The sequence below is a fragment of the Mustela lutreola genome, chromosome 5 (assembly GCF_030435805.1).
Source record: "Mustela lutreola isolate mMusLut2 chromosome 5, mMusLut2.pri, whole genome shotgun sequence".
NCBI lineage: Eukaryota > Metazoa > Chordata > Mammalia > Carnivora > Mustelidae > Mustela > Mustela lutreola.
The window spans coordinates 133,615,008-133,634,606 of record NC_081294.1 but is presented as its reverse complement, the minus strand read 5'-3'; the positions used below and the strand labels follow the sequence as shown (position 1 = coordinate 133,634,606).

At 36.8% G+C, this 19,599-nt stretch overlaps 1 protein-coding gene across 6 annotated transcripts in view; it reads left to right on the top strand.

Moving 5' to 3' along the window:
• Window positions 1–19,599, top strand: part of TMEM232 (transmembrane protein 232) — a 302,946-nt gene that overhangs the window by 230,900 nt on the left and 52,447 nt on the right. The window lies entirely within an intron of this gene.

Genomic DNA, 19,599 nt, shown 5'->3' with positions numbered 1-19,599 from the left:
GTTACTGTATATGGTCTCTGTTCCTTTCTGATCTACCACTTGTAGGCTCTCTCTTTGCTTAGAGGACCCCTTTCAATATTTCCTGTAGAGCTGGTTTGGTGTTTGCAAATTCTTTCAGTTTTTGTTTGTCCTGGAAGCTTTTAATCTCTCCTTTTATTTTCAATGATAGCCTAGCTGGATATAGTATTCTTGGCTGCATATTTTTCTCATTTAGTGCTCTGAAAATATCATGCCAGCTCTTTATGGCCTGCCAGGTCTCTGTGGATAAGTCAGCTGCCAATCTAATATTTTTACCATTGTATGTTGCAGACTTCTTTTCCCGGGCTGCTTTCAGGATTTTCTCTTTGTCACTGAGACTTGTAAATTTTACTATTAGGTGACGGGGTGTGGGCCTATTCTTATTGATTTTGAGGGGCGTTCTCTGAACCTCCTGAATTTTGATGCTCATTCCCTTTGCCATATTGGGGAAATTCTCCCCAATAATTCTCTCCAGTATACCTTCTGCTCCCCTCTCTCTTTCTTCTTCTTCTGGAATCCCAATTATTCTAATGTTGTTTCGTCTAATGTGTCACTTATCTCTCGAATTCTCCCCTCGTGGTCCAGTAGCTGTTTGTCCCTCTTTTGCTCAGCTTCTTTATTCTCTGTCATTTGCTCTTCTATATCGCTAATTCTTTCTTCTGCCTCATTTATCCTATATCTCCCGAGAGGGTTTCTCTAATATCTTCCATGCCTTTTTCGAGCCCTGCTAGAACCTTGAGAATTGTCATTCTGAACTCTAGATCTGACATATTACCAATGTCTGTATTGATTAGGTCCCTAGCCTTCAGTACTGCCTCTTGTTCTTTTTTTTGTGGTGAATTTTTCCGTCTTGTCATTTTGTCCAGATAAGAGTATATGAAGGAGCAAGTAAAATAATAAAAGGGTGGCAACAACCCCAGGAAAATATGCTTTAAGCAAATCAGAAGAGATCCCAAATCGTGAGGGGGGATAAAGGGGATAAAAACAGGTTCAAAAAGGAAGAAAAATAAAAAGAAAAAAAAAGAAAAGAAAAGAATTTAAAAGAAAGAAAACAAATAAAGAAAAATATAAAAAAGAAAAAAAATATATATATAGTAGATAAACTAATTAAAAAATGTTAAAAAAGAAAAGGGTAAAAGTTAAAAAAAATTTTTTTTTACCCGACGGCGAGAAAAAAAAAACAAAAAATGCAATAAAAAAAATTAATTGACCTGCAAGATTAAAAAAAATCACAGGGAGAAAACCATGAGTTCTGTGCTTTGCTTTCTCCTCCTCTGGAATTCTGGTACTCTCCTTGGTATTGAAACCGCACTCCTTGGTAGGTGAACTTGGTCTTGGCTGGATTTCTTGTTGATCTTCTGGGGGAGGGGCCCGGTGTAATGATTCTCAAGTGTCTTTGTCCCAGGCGGAATTGCACCGCCCTTACCAGGGGCCGGGCTGATTAATCCGCTCAGGTTTGCTTTCAGGAGCTTTCCATAGAGTTCCGGAGGACGGGAATACAAATGGCGGCCTCCTGTCTCTGGCCTGGAGGAGCCAAGAGCCTGGGGCCTCACTCTTCAGTGCACCTTCAGAGAACAGCGCCCAGTTACTCCCGTCTGCCTGACATCTGGCCGCGCTCTGAGCTCACCGATCCTGCGACCGGTTCAAGGTAACACCGAGCTGTGAACTTACTGTCCACTCTGTCTCTGTAGCCGGCTTTCCTGTTCCAATACCCACAGGCTCTGCGACACTCAGACACCCCCAAACCTTCTGTGACCCTGCGGGACCTGAGGCCACGCTGACCCCGCGTGGGCTTCGCCCCGGTTTAGCCTCTGGAGCGATGTCCCTCAGCGGAACAGACTTTTAAAAGTCCTGATTTTGTGCTCCGTTGCTCCACTGCTTGCCGGGAGCCGGCCCCTCCCCCCGGGGTCTATCTTCCCGTCGCTTTGGATTCACATCTCCGCCAGTCCTACCTTTCAGAAAGTGGTTGTTTTTCTGTTTCCAGAATTGCTGTTCTTCTTCTCTTCGATCTGCCAATGGATTTGCAGGTGTTTGCAATCTTTAGATAAGCTATCTAGCTGATCTCCGGCTAGCTGAAGTAGTCTCAGCCTGCTACTTCTCTGCCATCTTGACTCCTCCCCCAAGATTTTATTTTTTTAAACATGAGAACTGTATATCCTCTGATGCTGTGTGTTACACCTGAATAACTTTGAGCTTAAAGGTTATACTATAGGCTAGGAGGGCTAGCCTTCTAGGATCCTTTACATTTATCCCATTCTTCTGGGCAAAACCACCTACTAATTAATGGCATTTTGAGCAAACTGGCAGCGTAAGTCTAGATCCCAAACTCAGTCTGGCCCTATAATGGCTTGTCTAGCTTTGCAGTTTTATTTTTCCTTGTTCTCCTTTCCTCAGATTTTTACTTTTTTAAAAAAATTAATATGTGTATTTATTTTCAGCATAACAGTATTCATTGTTTTTGCACCACACCCAGTGCTCCATGCAGTCCATGCCTTCTCTAATACCTACCACCTGGTTCCCCCAACCTCCCACCCCTCACCACTTTTTTACCTTTTAGCTCCCATCAACATAGTCCCAAGTTGCTGACTCCAGCATTAAGTCCGTAAGATATCATTGTCCATTAGCAACAACATTACAAGTCCGTATTTTTCGGGTAGCTTTTCTCCATTTTCACTAATTTGATATTTATTGAAAAACTACAATTTGTCAGGTACTATACACGCTGATAAAAGACTGAAGAGTCAGTTCCCTCTTCTATGGCTCTTTTAATATGGGAATAAAAATAACTATAACAAAATATATTATCATAAGTTGAGTGTGGGAATTGCTATGAAAAAGTTCAAGTAATGTGATGAAAAAAAGAGGTATAGTATAGCTTCCTTTTATAGGGTAGTCAGGAAAGCCTTCTCAGAGGAGGTGACATTTGAGTGAAGACATGGATGATTAAAAGAGATAGCCATGTGAATCTCTGGAGGATGAGTATTTCAGATAGCAAGCACAAAGGCCTTCAGATGAGAATTGTCAGCCTGGACTGTGGAATGGGCAGCAGGAAGGCCACTGTGATGAAGAACACAGAGGCAAGAGGAGATACAGGGAGCTCAGGTGGGATGGTGGTACTGCGGGCAGGTGAGATGCAACAGAGGATCTGAAATAAGGACAGAAAGGTGAGGTTAGAGAAGCGTGTTTGAAGATAGAACTAACAGTAAATACTAATGAATTGGAGATGGAGTAAATGAATGGAAAAGAGGTCTTGGGAATAAGTCTTGTGTATTTGAACTCAGCAAGAGGGAGAATTTTGCCATTTAACTAAAATAAGAATGGTTTGGAATTAGATCAAGGGAAAAGACATAACTAAATGGGTAAAAATAATAATGCTTGGAACACATAAAGTTTAAAATATCTAGCAAATATCCAACTATGATATGTATAGAAGTGTGTGTGTGTGAGTGTGTGTGTGTGTGTGTGAGAGAGAGAGAGAGAGAAGGAAAGTATCCTTAAACCTAGTTTTTTAACAGAACATCAAAAATTATTTGCACAAAAATAATATTTGCAATATTCTTGGAACAAGTGTTTAGCATCCTAATACAATTATTTTAGGGGATGGCTTTAGTTTTGATACAATCTCAAAAAATTTGCCAGAGTAGTACAAAGGATATTCATACATCATTTTTCCAGAGTCAGAGTTGTTAAAATTTTGCTGCATTTACTTTATCATGCAATGCCTATTATCTGTCTATCCATCTATTTGCACAAACTTATACACACATATGATTTATATATGTCAGGTACAACATGCATCTTTATCAAACAATTTGAAAGTAAATTTTGATATCATGCCAGTTTATCCCTAAATACTATAGTGTATTTCCCCAGAACAAGAATATTCTTTTCTAGAAACCCAGAACAATTACTGAAATCAGGAAATTAAAGTTGATATAATACTATCTTATAATTCCCAGTCCATATTCAAATTTTTCTAATTTTCCTGAAAATTACTTTATAGCTTATTTTTCACCCTAGGTCTAGGATCCAGAATCACATATTACATTTGTTTGTCATATTTCCTTTTTCTCATTTAGTCTGGAACTGTTCAACATTTCTTTGTTTCTTTATCTTAACATTTTTTACAGACTACAGGAAAATATCATGTAGAATGAAACACAATGTGAGTTTAATTGTTCCTCATAATTAGATTCAGGTTGTCCATCTTCAGCAATAAAAGTACAGAAATGATATGTCCTTCTCAGTGTAACATATCAAGGATGGTACTTGATAATTTAATTATTGGTGATTTTAAAACATCCAACCACTAGCTTAAGTATCATTGATATTTTTTGTTTCATATTTTTTGAATAGTAATCATAGTTTCAAAATTGATCAATTTATTTCACTTAGCATAATACCCTCCAGTTCCAGCCACATCATTGCAAACGGAAAGATTTCATTTCTTTGATGGCTGCATAGTATTCCATTGTATATATATACCACATCTTTATCCATTCATCTGATAGACATCTTGATTCTTTTTATAGTTTGGCTATTGTAGACATTGCTGTTATAAACATTCGAGTGCACACCCCCTTCGGTCACTACATTTGTATCTTTAGGGTAAATACCCAGTAGTGCAACTGCTGGGTCATAGGGTGGCTCTATTTTCAACTTTTTGAGGAACCTACATGCTATTTTCCAGATTGGCTGCACCAGCTTGCATTCCCACCAACAGTGTAGGAGGGTTCCTCTTTCTCTGCATCCTTGCCAACATCTGCCATTTCCTAACGTTAATTTTGGCCATTCTTGACTGGTGTGAGGTGATAACTCATTGTGGTTTTGGTATGTATTTCCCTGATGCCAAGTGACGTTGAGAACTTTTTCACACGTCTGTTGGCCATCTGGGTGTCTTCTTTGAAGAAATGTCTGTTCATGTCCTCTGCCCATTTCTTGATTGGATTATTTGTTCTTTGGGTGTTGAGTTTGATAAGTTCTTTATAGATTTTGGATACTAGCCCTTTATCTGATATGTCATTTGTGAATATCTCCTCCCATTCTGTCAATTGTCTTTTGGTTTTGTTGACTGTTTCCTTTGCTGTGCAAAAGCTTTGATCTTGATGAAGTCTGAATAATCCATCTTTGCCCTTGCTTACCCTGACTTTGGCAATGTCCTAGGAAGAAGCAGCTGTGGCTGATGTCAAAGAGGTTGCCTGTATTCTCCTCAAGGATTTGGTTGGATTCCTGTCTCACATTGAGGTCCTTTATCCATTTTGAGTCTGTTTTTGTGTGTGGTGTAAAGAAATGGTCCAGTTTCATTCTTCTGTATGTGGTTGTCCAAGTTTCCCAACACCATTTGTTGAAGAGACTTTTTTGCATTGAACATTTCTTCCTGCTTTGTCAACCATAGATTGGGGGTCTATTTCTAGGCTCTCGATTCTGTTCCATTGATCTATGTGTCTATCTTTTTGCCAGTACCTTACTGTCTTGATGATTAGAGCTTTGTAATAGAGCTTGAAGTCTGGAATTGTGATGCCACCAACTTTCACTTTCTTTTTCAGCATTCCTCTAGCTATTCGAGGTCTTTTCTGGTTCCATATAAATTTTAGGATTATTTGTTCCATTTTGTTGAAAAAATTTGATGGTATTTTGATAGGGATTGCATTAAATCTGTAGATTGCTTTAGGGAACATAGACATTTTCACATATTTGTTCTTCTAATCCATGAGCATGGAATGTTTTTCCATTTCTCTGTGCCTTCCTCAATTTCCTTAATGAGTACTTTATAGTTTTCTGAGTACAGATTCCTTGCCTCTTTGGTTAGATTTATTCCTAGGTATCTTATGGTTTTGGGTGCAATTGTAAGTGGGATTGACTCCTTAATTTCTCTTTATTCTGTCTTGCTGTTGGTGTATACAAATACAAATGATTTCTGAGCATTGATTTTATATCCTGACACTATACTGAATTCCTCTATGACTTCAAGCAGTTTTGGAGTGGTGTCCTTTGGGTTTTCCACATAATGTATCATATTACTTGCAAAGAGAAAGAGTTTGACTTCTTTGCTGATTCAGATGCCTTTTATTTCTTTTCATTGTGTGATTGCCAAGGCTACGATTTCTACTACTATGTTGAATAGCAGTTGTGATAGTGGACAGCCGTCCCCTTTCCCATTAGGGGAAAAATGCTGTCAGTTTTTCCCCATTCAGAATGAAATTCACTATGGGTTTTTCATAGATGGCTTTGACGGTATTGAGGTATGTACCCTTTATCCCTACACTGTGAAGTTTTAATGAAGAAAGAATGCTGTACTTTGTCAATTGCTTTTTCAGCACCTATTGAGAGTATCATATGGTTCTTGTTCTTTCTTTTATTAATGTGTTGTATCACATTGATGGATTTGTGGCTGTTGAACCAACCTTGCAGCCCAGGAAGAAATCCTACTTGTTCATGGTGAATAACCCTGTTAATGTACTTTTAGATCCTACTGGCTAGTATTTTAGTGAGAATTTTTGCATCTGTGTTCATCAAGGATATTGATCTGTAATTCTTTTTTGATGGGGTCTTTGTCTGGTTTTGGGATCATGGTAATGCTGGCCTCATAAAATGAGTTTGGAAGTTTTCCTTCCATTTCTATTTTTTGGAACAGTTTCAGGAGAATAGGAATTAATTCTTCTTTAAATGTTTGGTAGAATTCCCCTGGGAAGCCATCTGGTCCTGGGCTTTTTTTTTCTTGGGAGATTTTAGATGACTGCTTCAATCTCCTTACTGGCTATGGGTCTGTTTATGTTTTCTATTTCTTCTTGGTTCAGTTTTGGTAATTTATATGTCTCTAGGAATGCATCCATTTCTTCCAGATTGTCAAATTTGCTGGCATATAGTTGCTTATAATCTGTTCTTATAATTATTTGTATTTCTTTGGTGTTGATTGTGATCTCTCCTCTTTCCTTCACGATTTTATTAATTTGGGTTCTCTCTCTCTCTCTCTCTCCCTCTTTCTCTCTTTTTTTTGAAAAGTCTTGCCAGGGGTTTATCAGTTTTATTAATTCTTTCAAAGAACCAGCTCTTTGTTTCATTGACTTGTTCTACTGTTCTTTTGGTTTCTATTTCATTGATTTGTGCTCTGATTATTATTTCTCCTCTCCTGCTAGGCTTAGGCTTTATTAGCTGTTCCTTCTCAAGCTCCTTCAGGTGTAGAGTTAAGTTGTATACTTGAGATCTTTCTTGTTCCTTGAGAAAGGCTTATATCACTATATACTTTCCTCTCAGGACATCATTTGCTTTGTCCCACAGATTTTGAACAGTTGTGTTTTCATTTTCATTTGTTTCCATGAATATTGTAAAATCTTCTTTAGTTTCCTAACTGACCCACTCATTCTTAAGTAGGATGCTCTTTAGCCTCCATTTATGAGTTCCTTCCAACTTTCCTCTTGTGATTGAAGTTCTAGCTTCAGAGTATTGTGGCCTGAAAATATGCATGGAATGATCCCAATCAGTTGAAGTCTGATTTGTGACCCAGGATGTGATCTATTTTTTGAAGAGTAATCCATGTGCACTGGAGAATGTGTATTCCATTGCTTTGGGATAGAATGTTCTGAATATATCTGTGATTCCCATCTGGTCCAGTGTGTCACTTAAGGCCTTTATTTCCTTGTTGATATTTTGCTTGGATGAATTTCAGTGAGGGGGATGTTAAAGTCCCCTACTATTCTTGTTTTACTGTCAATGTGTTTCTTTGATTTTGTTATTAATTGTTTTATATAGTTGACTGCTCCCATGTTAGGGGCATAGATATTTAAAATTACTAGATCTTCCTATGGGACAGACCTTTTGAGTATGATAGAGTGTCCTTCCTCATATCTTATAGTTTTTGGTTTAAAATCTAATTTATCTGATATAAGGATTGCCACCTCGCCTTTCTTTTGATGTCTATTAGCATGGTAAATTGTTTTCTACCCCCTCACTTTAAATCTGGGGGTGTCTTTGGGTCCAAAACGAGTTTCTTGTGGACAGCATATGGGTGGGTCTTGCTTTTTTATCCTTTCTGATACCCTGTGTCTTTTGATTGGGGCATTTAGCCCATTTATATTCAGGGGATCTATTGAAAGATAGGAATTTAGTGCCATTGTATTGCCTGTAAGGTGACTGTTACTGTATATAGTCTCTGTTCCTTTCTGGTCTACTACTTTTAGGCTCTGTCTTTGCTTAGAGGTCCCCTTTAAATACTTCCTATAGGGCGAGTTTGTGGTTTGCAAGCTCTTTCAGTTTTTGCTTGTCCTGGAAGCTTTTCATCTCTCCTGTTTTCTATGGTAGCCTAGATGGATATAGTATTCTTGGCTGCATATGTTTCTCTTTTAGTGCTCTGAATATATCATGCCAGTTCTTTCTGCCTGCCAGGTCTCTGTGGATAAGTCTGCTGCCAATCTAATATTTCTACCGTTGTACGTTACCAACCTCTTGTTGTGAGCTGCTTTCAGGATATTCTGTTACTAAGACTTGTAAGTTTTTCTATTAGATGATGAGCTGTGGACCTATTTTTATTAATTTTAACAGGGGTTTTCTTTGCCTCCTAGATTTTGGTGCTTGTTCCCTTTGCCATATTGGGAAAAATATCTACTATAATTCACTTCAATATACCTTCTGCTCCCCTCTCTTTTTTCTTCTTCTTGAATCCCAATTATTCTAATATTGTTTTGACTTCTAGTGTCACTTATCTCTCAAATTCTCCCCCCATGGTCCAGTAGTTGTTTGTCTCTCTTTTGCTCACCTTTTAAATTCTCCATCATTTGGTTTCTATATCACTAATTTTCTCTTCTGCCTAATTTCTCCTAGCAGTAAGAGCTTCCATTTTTTATTGTACCTCTTTAATAGCTTTTTTGATTTCAGATTGATTAGATTTTAGTTCTTTTATTTCTCCAGAAAGGGATTTTATTTACTTAGAAAGGGATTCTCTAATGTCTTTCATGCCTTTTTTGAGCCCAGCAAGCACCTTGAGAATCCTCATTCTGAATTCTAGTTCTGACTTATTACCAATGTCTGTATTGATTAGTTCCCTAGCCATCAGTACTGCCTCTTGTTCTTTTCTTGTGGTGAGTTTTTCTGCCTTGTCATTTTATCCAGATAAGAGTATATGGTAAGAGAGTAAAATACTGAAAGGGTGGCAAAGACCCCAGAAAAATATATGCTAACCAAATCAGAGGAGATCCAAAACCGTGGGGGCAGAGGAAAGGGGAGCTTCCCTGCTCTGTGTGTGTGTATAAACAAATTAGATTGTTGAATAGAACAGAGCCATCCACTTGATTTTGGGTGTATTTTGGTATCTTAGAGGAAAATACCTCCCAATATTTTAAGGAAAAAAAAATATATACACACACATATACATACACACACACACACATATATACACACACATACATATATATGTACATACATATGTGTATATATATACATACAAATACATACATACACACATACACACAAAAATAAGGGTAAAGGGTAAACATGAAGGGATAGAATATGATTTTAAAGATGAAAATTAAAAAAATAACTCTAAAAAAGGAATTGATAGGATAAGTTGGTTGGAAAAAGAAAAGAAGAAAAAAAATGAGAAAATGTGCTCAAGCTGGAGACTAGAACAAATCCATCTGCTAGATTTAGGGTATATTTTGATCTATTAGAAGAAATTGCATCCCAAAATTTTAAAGAATGGAAAAACTATATGTATACAAAAAATAAGGTTAAATACAATGGAGGTTGAAAATATGACTATAACAATGAAGGTTTAAAAAGATTTTTTTAAAGAAAAGTATTGTTAAGATAAACTAGCTAAAAAATGTTAAAAGAGAAAAGAGGAAGTTAAAAAAGTAGAATAGGAAAAAAATAAGATTAAAAAAATTTAAGTTTGCAAGACCAAAGGATCATGGTGGGGGGAAGCCATGAATACTATGCATTGCTTTCCCTTTGCTTTGGGGTTCTGCTCTTCTCCTTGGTCAGTGAGCTTGGTCTTGGCTGGATGTTCTTGCTGATCTTCTGGGGGAGGGGCCTGTTGTAGTGACTAGCAAATGTCTTTGCCCAAGGCAGAATAGCATCACCCTTTCAGGGGCCAGACTAAGTAATCTACTTGGATTTTCCCTTGGGAGATTTTGTTCCCTGAATGCTTTCTGTAGAGCTTTGGAGGACAAGAATGAAAATGTCAGCCTCCCAATCTCCAGCCCGGAGGTGATGAGAGCTGGGGACCCCACTCTGTGTGCCTTAGAGAAAAGAAGTCAATCCCTCCCATCTCCCTGGTCTTTGGCTGCCCTCCATGTTCACCTGGCCTGTGACTATTTCTGTCTCTGGTGCACAGCTCCATTTGGAACCTCCAAACCTAGCAGATTCCTATCACATGCTCCTACTCTGCTCCTCCTTAAGGAGGAAAGAGCGGGTATCTCTGGATCTGCCACTTGTGCGGTCCCTGCTTGAGGAGCAGTGGTCTGACTCTGCCTTAGATGATGGTTTAAGACAGCTCACTCCTCAGCTCTGTCTCTGTAATTGGCTTCCCTGCTCTGATACCTGGGAGTTCTGCCACACTCAGATACGCCAGTCTTTCTGTGACCCTGTAGGACCTGAGACCACACTGTCCCTGTGAGGGCTCCACCCCCTCTCAGCCTCTGGAGTGACATCCCTCAGTGGAGCAGACTTCTAAAATTTCTGATTTTGTGCTCCACTGCTCCACTGCTTGCTGGGAGCTGGCCCTTCCCCCTACAGTCTATCTTCCCTTCTTTTTGGATTCACTTCTCTGCATGTCCTACCTTTCAGAAAGTGGTTGATTTTCTGTTCCTAGAATTGATGGTCATCTTCTCTTCCATCTCCTGTTGAGTTTGTAGGTGTTTGGAATGGTTTAATAACTATCTCAGTTACTAAGCTGAGCTCCTGGGACCTGATGTCCTTTCAGTCTGCTACTCCTCTGCCATCTTTGCCCCAGCCTCTATTTACTGATCATTTTAGTGATTCCTATTTTTTTCAATGAGTTTTAATCTATCATTCTTTATCACTTACTTGGTCCTATATATTCCCAATTAGAGCCCTTCAGTCAGGTTCCTCTGTCATTTTGATATGTCCCAGTCTTTTTAAGTGCTTCTAGACTTTCTGGAACAAGCTACTTTTCACCTTATATCTTTCCTGTCCCAGTTCTGAAGTCAGCCATTTCTTCAAGGAGACCCAATTCCTTTTAGTGGGGAATGGTATTTAGAAACCAGTAAGAAACCAAGGCTCTTCATGTCTCACCAAGGTGAATACTTTGAAGAATATTTGGAAGTCCTATTTCATAGCTACTTACTTTTAATATCAATGGCAAGTAGGCATAAGCTCGTAATATTTTTAATTCACTAGTATAAGGTAAAAGGCAGGAGTTATTCCTAAGATTTAAAAGATCTTTGACTTTGTATTTTTTAGATCAAACTCAGTGCTATGTGTCTTTGAAGCTTTGTGCACCTTTTGACATTAAGAGACATCAACCCTGCTAATGGATCAAAGAATAAAGGCTTTAGTGCAAAAAACAGTTGGTCCATGTAGTCTAAAAGAGAGTTCTACTTTACCTAGCATCAGGGGGCTAAGGATTGCTGCTGATATAGTTGAGAATAGCAGAAAGTTGATGTTTCCAAGGCAATAGCATAAAATGTGATCTGTAATACCTGTATTTGCTACACAGAAGTATGTAAGCAAAATAATAAGGCTGGAAAAGAAATGTGCCTACGTTAATTTGTGCATGTGCCATCTAGTGGACTGCCTCTTCAAAAATGCTTGATGATCATCTGAAAAGATTAGTTACTATTAACCTCATAGAGACATTCATCTGATTTGATGTAATACACAATGCTGGATGGGGAAAAAAAGAATTCAACAGAACATAACTGTAATGTTTCATATTTGATGAAATGTATATGAGTTAGTTTGGCAAATATTTGGATTGTTTTACATACAAGGCCTCTAACCAAACTAGTACAGTAAGTACATACTTTAAGCTCCAGAGCATTTCATCCCTTCTAATTGCTCCAGGCATACAGAAAGTATATAAAAATAGTTTTTAAAAGTAAAAAAGTTCATAGTCATACAAAAAATGAGGAAAGCCTATCCATTTATAAAAACCTAAAAAGAAATGGAGAGCAGTGAGTGGCACTTAGCATGGTGGCCAATAGCTGGTAGAGACTTCCTTGGGTTCAGTTACTATGGGGTATCAGGGAATCAAAGCACCTCAACATAATGTGGAGGCTGTACCCAGGCTCACTTTTATAATTTCAGTCAGTTCCCCTTCTCTCCTGAAAGGGGATGATGATAGCTGCTATTAATCATGCCTGAGCCTATGGCATATATAAGGCTGTATTCCCTAGAAATTAAGAGGACACAGATGTAACCTCTAATCTAGGAACAGAGCTACAACTCTGCTGGCTCACTGATTTGCAGTATCCCATCTAACTAAAGGAGGAGAGCTCCACAAAGCCAACATGTGACCTTGTTTTGTATTAGAACACCAGAATACTGGGACAACCTAAGGAAGATGGTTGTAAAACTAAGACACAGGAAAGGTTGAGCAAAGAGAATGAGGTGGCAAGCAAGTTAAGGGTGAAGGAGGTGAGAGAGAGAAAAATTAAAACATCAACTTAAAGTTAGCTTACAACCAAAATTCCCACAAATTAATACTACAAGAAAATTAAGAAAATCAGCAGTTAAAAGATGGATTAAGATGAAACTAAAATAACAAAAAAAAAATAATAGTACAAAACACACACAGGATCTTCAAGATATAATTGATGGGAGAACTTCCATTATTTATAAGAAGTTACCATAGGGGTGCCTGGGTTGGCTCAGTTGGTTAAGCATCTGCCTTCAGCTCAGGTCATGATCCCAGAGTCCTGCAACTGAGCACTCTGTCAGGCTTCCTGCTTACTGGGAAGGTCCTTCTCATTTTGCCCCTCTCCCTGCATGTACTCTCAAATAAATAAATAAATAAATAAATAAATAAATAAAATATTAAGAAAAGAAGTTAGGTTAAACAATGGCAGAAAAACACAATTTCCATCCTCAAGGACCTTATGATAAAGATTCTATGGGTATATGATAGATTTGGATACAGTATCTTTATCATAAGCAATAAATGAATATATATATGTTATATAACACAATAAATACATCTGACTTTATTGCTCATTATATATATGGTACATATATACTTTGTACCCTTGTCCTGTCAAAATACAAATTTTAGAATGTATTATAATGTATATTATTATTATCATCTGTGACATTTGCAGTAATTTTTATAAAAAGAGGGAAGTCTTTCTGACATATAGCACTATTTCTATTGGAAGGTATTTATTTGAATTCCATTTTAATTAATAGCACTTGGATTCTATCTTCAGTGACTTCTTTAATATAATGCATTTGACATTGGTCTGTGCTGTTGCATATATTTGTATATTCCTTTACATTGCAGAGTAGCTTTCACTATATATCAAGTTTTTATCTATACATCAGTTTAATGACATTTGGTTTCCAGTGTTTTGGGAACTATTAATATTTTTATATTCACTTTTTATAGTCACTATAAACATACCTATAAACATTTTTGGTTAAATATAAACTATTATTTCATCTGGATAAATACGTAGAAGTGAAATTCCTGTATTATATGCAAAAAGTATATTTAGTTTTACAGAAAACAGTCACACTGTTATCCAAAGTGGCTACACTCTTTTGCCTTCCCATTTGGAACATATTAAGGCTCTAGTTGTGAACACTTGATATTGTCAGTTTTTTAAAATTTTTATTTGTTAATTGTAGACATTCTTACACATATGCAGTAGTATTTGTAGTCTTAAATCTCCCTTGCCTGATGATTATTGATGCAGAGCACATTTTCATGTACTTATTTAGCCTATATATATCTTGTTTTGTAAATTATTTTTAAGTTCTTTTTTAGTCATGTGTATAGGTTCTTTGCTAGGTATCTGTGTTGTAAATATTTTCTATCTGTGGTATGTCTTTACATCTTCCAAGGCAGTATTTTACATAAAGAAAAACATTTTAATTTTAATGAAGTCCAATTAATGATTTTTAACAATGTTGTATTGTTAAAAATACAATTTTATATTTATATACAGCTTCAGGTATACAATATAGTGATTCAGCAGTTCTATACATTACTCAGTGCTCATCATGATGAATCTACTCTCAATCTCCATCACCTATTCACCCTTTCCCTTACCTACCTCCCCTCAGGTAACCATCAATTTATTCTCTATGTTTTTGTCTGTTTTCTCATTTGTCTCTTTTATCTTTATTCTTTCATTTCTTAAATTCCGCATATGAGTAAAGTCATATGATATTTATCTTTCTGTGACTGACTTATTTCACTTAGCATTATACGCTCTAGATCCAACCATGTTGTAGCAAATGGCAAGATTTCAAATTATTTTTTTAAGATTTATTTATTTTAGAGAAAGAGAGAGAGAGAGTAGGCACAGAAGGGAACAGTGGGAGAGGGAGATACTTAAGCAGATTCTGTGCTGAATATGGAGCCCAGTTAGATCTTGATCTAATGACACTGAGATCATGACCTGAGTCAAACCGACTGTGCTACCCCAGCACCCCAAGATTTCAAACTTTTTTATGGTTGATTAATATTCTATTGTGTGTATATATATATAATACTACATCTTCACTATCCATTCATGTATTGAGTGACACTTGGGTTGCTTCTCTAATTTAGCTATTGTAAATAAAGCTGAAATAAACATAGGGGAAGATATATCTTTTTGAATTACTGTTTTCATATTTCTTAGATAAATAACCAGCAGCAGAACTACTGAAATATATGGTAATTCTGTATTTAATTATTTGAGGAACCTCCATACTATCTTCCACAGTTGTTGTACCAGTTTGGACTGCCACCAATAGTGTATGAGGGTTCCTTTTTTCCACAACCTTACCAACACTTGTTTCTTGTTTTTTATTTTAGCCATTATGAGAGGTGTGAGGTGATATCTCATTGTGATTTTTATTGCCTTTTGACAGATGATGAATGATGTTGAACATCTTTTCATGGGTCTTTTGGTCACCTGGATGTCTTCTTTAGAGACATGTCTGTGCATGTCTTCTGCCCATTTTACAATTAGGATTATATGGTTTGGTTTGGTTTGGTGTTGACTTATAAGTTCTTTATGTATTTTGGTTACTAACACTTTATTGGATAGGTCATTTGCAAATATCTTCTCCCATCCCATAGGTTCCCTTTTAGTTTTGTTAATCATTTCTTTTGATGTAGTCCCAAGTATATTTTTGCTTTTCTTTCTCTTGCCTCAGGAGACATATCTAGAAAAATGTTGCAATGGCTGATGTCAGAAATTACTACCTGTGCTCTCTTCTGGATTACTATGGCTTTGGGTCTCACTTTTATGTCTTTAATCTGTTTTGAGTTTATTTTTGTGTATGGTGTAAGAAAGTGGTCTAGTTTCATTCTTTTGCATCTAGCTCTCCAGTTTACCCAACACTATCGGTCAAAGAGACTCTTTTTTTCCTACTGCATATACTTGACTTCTTTGTCAAATACTAATTGATCATATATTTGTGGATTCCTTTCTGGACTTTTTCTCTTCTGTTCCATTGATCTACATGTCTACTTTCCTGCCAGTATCACACTGTTCTGATTACTTTAGCTTTGTAGCATATCTTGAAGTCTAAGATCGTGAGACCTCTAGTTCTGTTCTTTTTAAGATTGCTTTGGCTATTCAGTGTCTTTTATGGTTCCATATAAATTTTAAGATTATTTGTTCTAGTTCTGTGGAAAAAAATGCTATTAGTATTTTGAAAGAGATTGCATTAAGTCTGTAGATGCTTTGGGCATTTTAACAATGTTCATCCAATTCATGAGCATGAAATATCTTTCCATTTGTTTGTCTTATCTTCAATTTCTTCCATCAGTGTTTTATAGTTTTTGAGTATAGTTCTTTCACCTCCTTAGTTAATTTTAGTCCTCAGGATTTTATTATTTTTGGTGCAATTGTAAATGGGATTATTTTCTTAATTTCTATTTCTGCTGCTTCATTATCAGTGTACAGAAATGCAACAGATTTCTGTATATTGACTTTGTATCCTGTGACTCTACTAAATTCATTTCCCAGTTCCACTAGATTTGGTGGAGTTTTTAGAGTCTTCTCTATATAGTATCATGGCATCTGAAAATAGTGAAAGTTTTACTTCTGCCTTACCAACTTAGGTTTCTTTTTCTTGTCTGATTGCTGTGGCTAGGACTTCTACTTTGTATTATGTTAAATAAAAGTAATGAGAGTGGACATCCTTGTCTTTTTCCTGATCTTAGGTAAAATGCTCTATTTTTTCCTCATTGAGTTTGATCACTATTTTTTTTTTATATATGGCCTTTTAGTAGATTGAGACATATTCCATCTAATCCTAATTTGTTGAGGATTTTTACCATGAATCTACCTTGTATTTTGTCAGAAGCTTTCTCTGCATCTATTGAAATGATTATATGGTTTTTATCCTTAGTCTTGCTAATGTAATGTATGTTGACTGATTTATGAATATGAAACCACTCTTGCATAACAGGAATAAATCTTATGTGATTGTAGTGAATGATGTTTTTAATGTATTGTATTTGGTTTGCTAATATTTTGTTGAGGATTATTGCCCCTGTTCACCAGAGATATTGGCCTATATATCTCTTTTATGCAGTGTTTATATCTGGTTTTAGTATCAAGATAATGCTAGCCTCATAGAATGAATTTGGAAGTTTTCCTTCATCTTCTATTTTTTTAGAATAGTTTGAGAAGAGTAGCTGTGAACTTTTCATTAGATGTTTGGTAGAATTCACCTGTGAAACCTTCTAGTCCTCAACTTTAGTTTCTTTTTTTTTTTTAATATTTTATTTGTTTATTTGACGGACAGAGATCACAAGTAGGCAGAGAGGCAGGCAGAGAGAGAGGAGGAGGAAGCAGGCTCCCTACAGAGCAGAGAGCCCGATGTGGGGCTCGATCCCAGGACCCTGGGATCATGACCTGAGCCGAAGGCAGAGGCTTTAACCCACTGAGCCACCCAGGCGCCCCTCAGCTTTAGTTTTTGTTATTGTTGGTTTTGTTTGTTTTTAGAAACACACTACAAGGGCGCCTGGGTGGCTCAGTGGGTTAAGCCGCTGCCTTCAGCTCAGGTCATGATCTCAGGGTCCTGGGATCAAGTCCCGCATTGGCTCTCTGCTTGGTGGGAGCCTGCTTCCCCTCCCCCCCTCTGCCTGCCTCTCTGCCTACTTGTGATCTCTGTCTGTCAAATAAATAAATAAAACCTTAAAAAAAAAAAAGAAACACACTACAATAATTTTTTTGTTCAAGGGCTCCTATTGCAAGCATTAAACCAAGTCTGGGCATTGATTCTGTGAGGGTGTGTTTCTCTCTCTTCTCCACACCTACAAATTGCCTCCCTCTTGAGGCATTCCTCAACAGACCACATTCTTGCTGGTCTGTTTAGCTCCTGACCTTGTCTCTGCCCTTCCTACCCTATTTGATGTGGACTCTTGTCTGCATTTAGCTGTGAAGGGTCTGTTTTATTAGTCTTTGGGCTGTTTTCTGGGTTATTGACACTGATATGTCTGTTATCTAGTTGTATCCATGGGATAACGTGAAGTTAGGGTCCTCTGACTCCACCATCTTTACTGGAACACCTCTATACTATTTATAAGGTACCTAAACTAAGAGATTAAGAATGGACTTAGCTCAGGGCGCCTGGGTGGCTCAGTGGGTTAAGCCACTGCCTTCGGCTCAGGTCATGATCTCAGGGTCCTGGAATCAAGTCCCGCATCGGGTTCTCTGCTCAGAGGGGAGCCTGCTTCCCTCTCTCTCTCTGCCTGCCTCTCCGTCTACTTGTGATTTCTCTCTGTCAAATAAATAAATAAAATCTTAAAAAAAAAAAAAAAAGAATGGACTTAGCTCAAATCTTCACAGTGTTTTCAACCACAATAGAGAATAAGAAAGAGCGATATCATTGAAAGAAAGCCATTGGAGCACTGGGTGTGGTGCATAAACAATGACTTCTGGAACACTGAATAGAAATATAAAAATAAATAAATAAAAATTTTAAAAAAGAAAGCCATTAGACTCTACATTCTTTGAAGAACAGCGATCTGATAGATAGCTTTAGAAACAATCATCCAGCTCATACTTCTAGAAATACCACTGAACATTTAATCAAATAGATTTCAGTTTTACATTTACTACAAAATTGAATGAAAATAGTATTGCATACAAATAGTATTGTGTAAATAAAATTATAATTTATTTAATAAGGTAAAAATATTAATATAGCTCCTAAAATATACATTATAGTTTTAAAATCTGACAAAATGAAGTAAAGGTATGTTACACCCCCCTCTTACATAGAGTGGGGAAAGAATCAAACGGAGAATATGATGCAAAATAATTTTTTGTCCTAAAAATTTTTGATATATAGAATTTTCTGAGAAATGCTACTATAATGAAAAGAATTAAAAATGGAATATATGACTTTATAGTCATGGGAGTAAATCAGAAGAGGAATAACAATTCCAAATAGAAAATATACACAGTAAAAACAATAAATCATACAAGACATAGAAAATGAAATGTATAAATTGTAACAATAAAAGTAAATGCCATTAATTCCATAGTAGCCAAAAGAAACATTAAACTAAGTATAACTAAAAGGAAATAGTTAAAATGAGTTTAAATTTAAAAAAAGGAATGAAAATGATTTGTTAGGAAAAATTAAGCATGAAAATATGTTGAGTTGCACTGGGTATTTACCCCAAAGATACAGATGTAGTGAAAAGAAGGGCTATCTGTACCCCAATGTTTATAGCAGCAATGGCCATGGTCGCTAAACTGTGGAAAGAACCAAGATGCCCTTCAATGGATGAATGGATAAGGAAGATGTGGTCCATATACACTATGGAGTATTATGCCTCAATAAGAAAGGACAAATACCCAACTTTTGTAGCAACATGGATGGGACTGCAAGAGATTATGCTGAGTGAAATAAGTCAAGCAGAGAGAGTCAATTATCATATGGTTTCACTTATTTGTGGAGCATAACAAATAGCATGGAGGACATGGGGAGTTAGAGAGGAGAAGGGAGTTGTGGGAAATTGGAAGGGGAGGTGAACCATGAGAGACTATGGACTCTGAAAAACAATCTGAGGATTTTGAAGGGTCGGGAGGTGGGAGATTGGGGGATCCAGGTGGGGGTATTGGAGAGGGCACGTATTGCATGGAGCACTGAGTGTGGTGCAAAAATAATGAAAACTGTTACGCTGAAAAAATTAAAAATTTAAAAAAATATGGTGAGTTGCAACACTGTTTTCAGACAAATTTGAATTTTAGGCAGAAATCATTAAACAGTTCAAAGGCCATAAAGTTATATGGACAAATGGCACATTTGACAACTAATGCATTCTCATTGACTATTTCCACATACACTGAAAATGACTGGAAGGAAATAAGCCAAATTTAACAGCAATTATCTCAAGGACATATGATCATAGACAATTTGCACTTTCATGATACATACTGTTCTGGA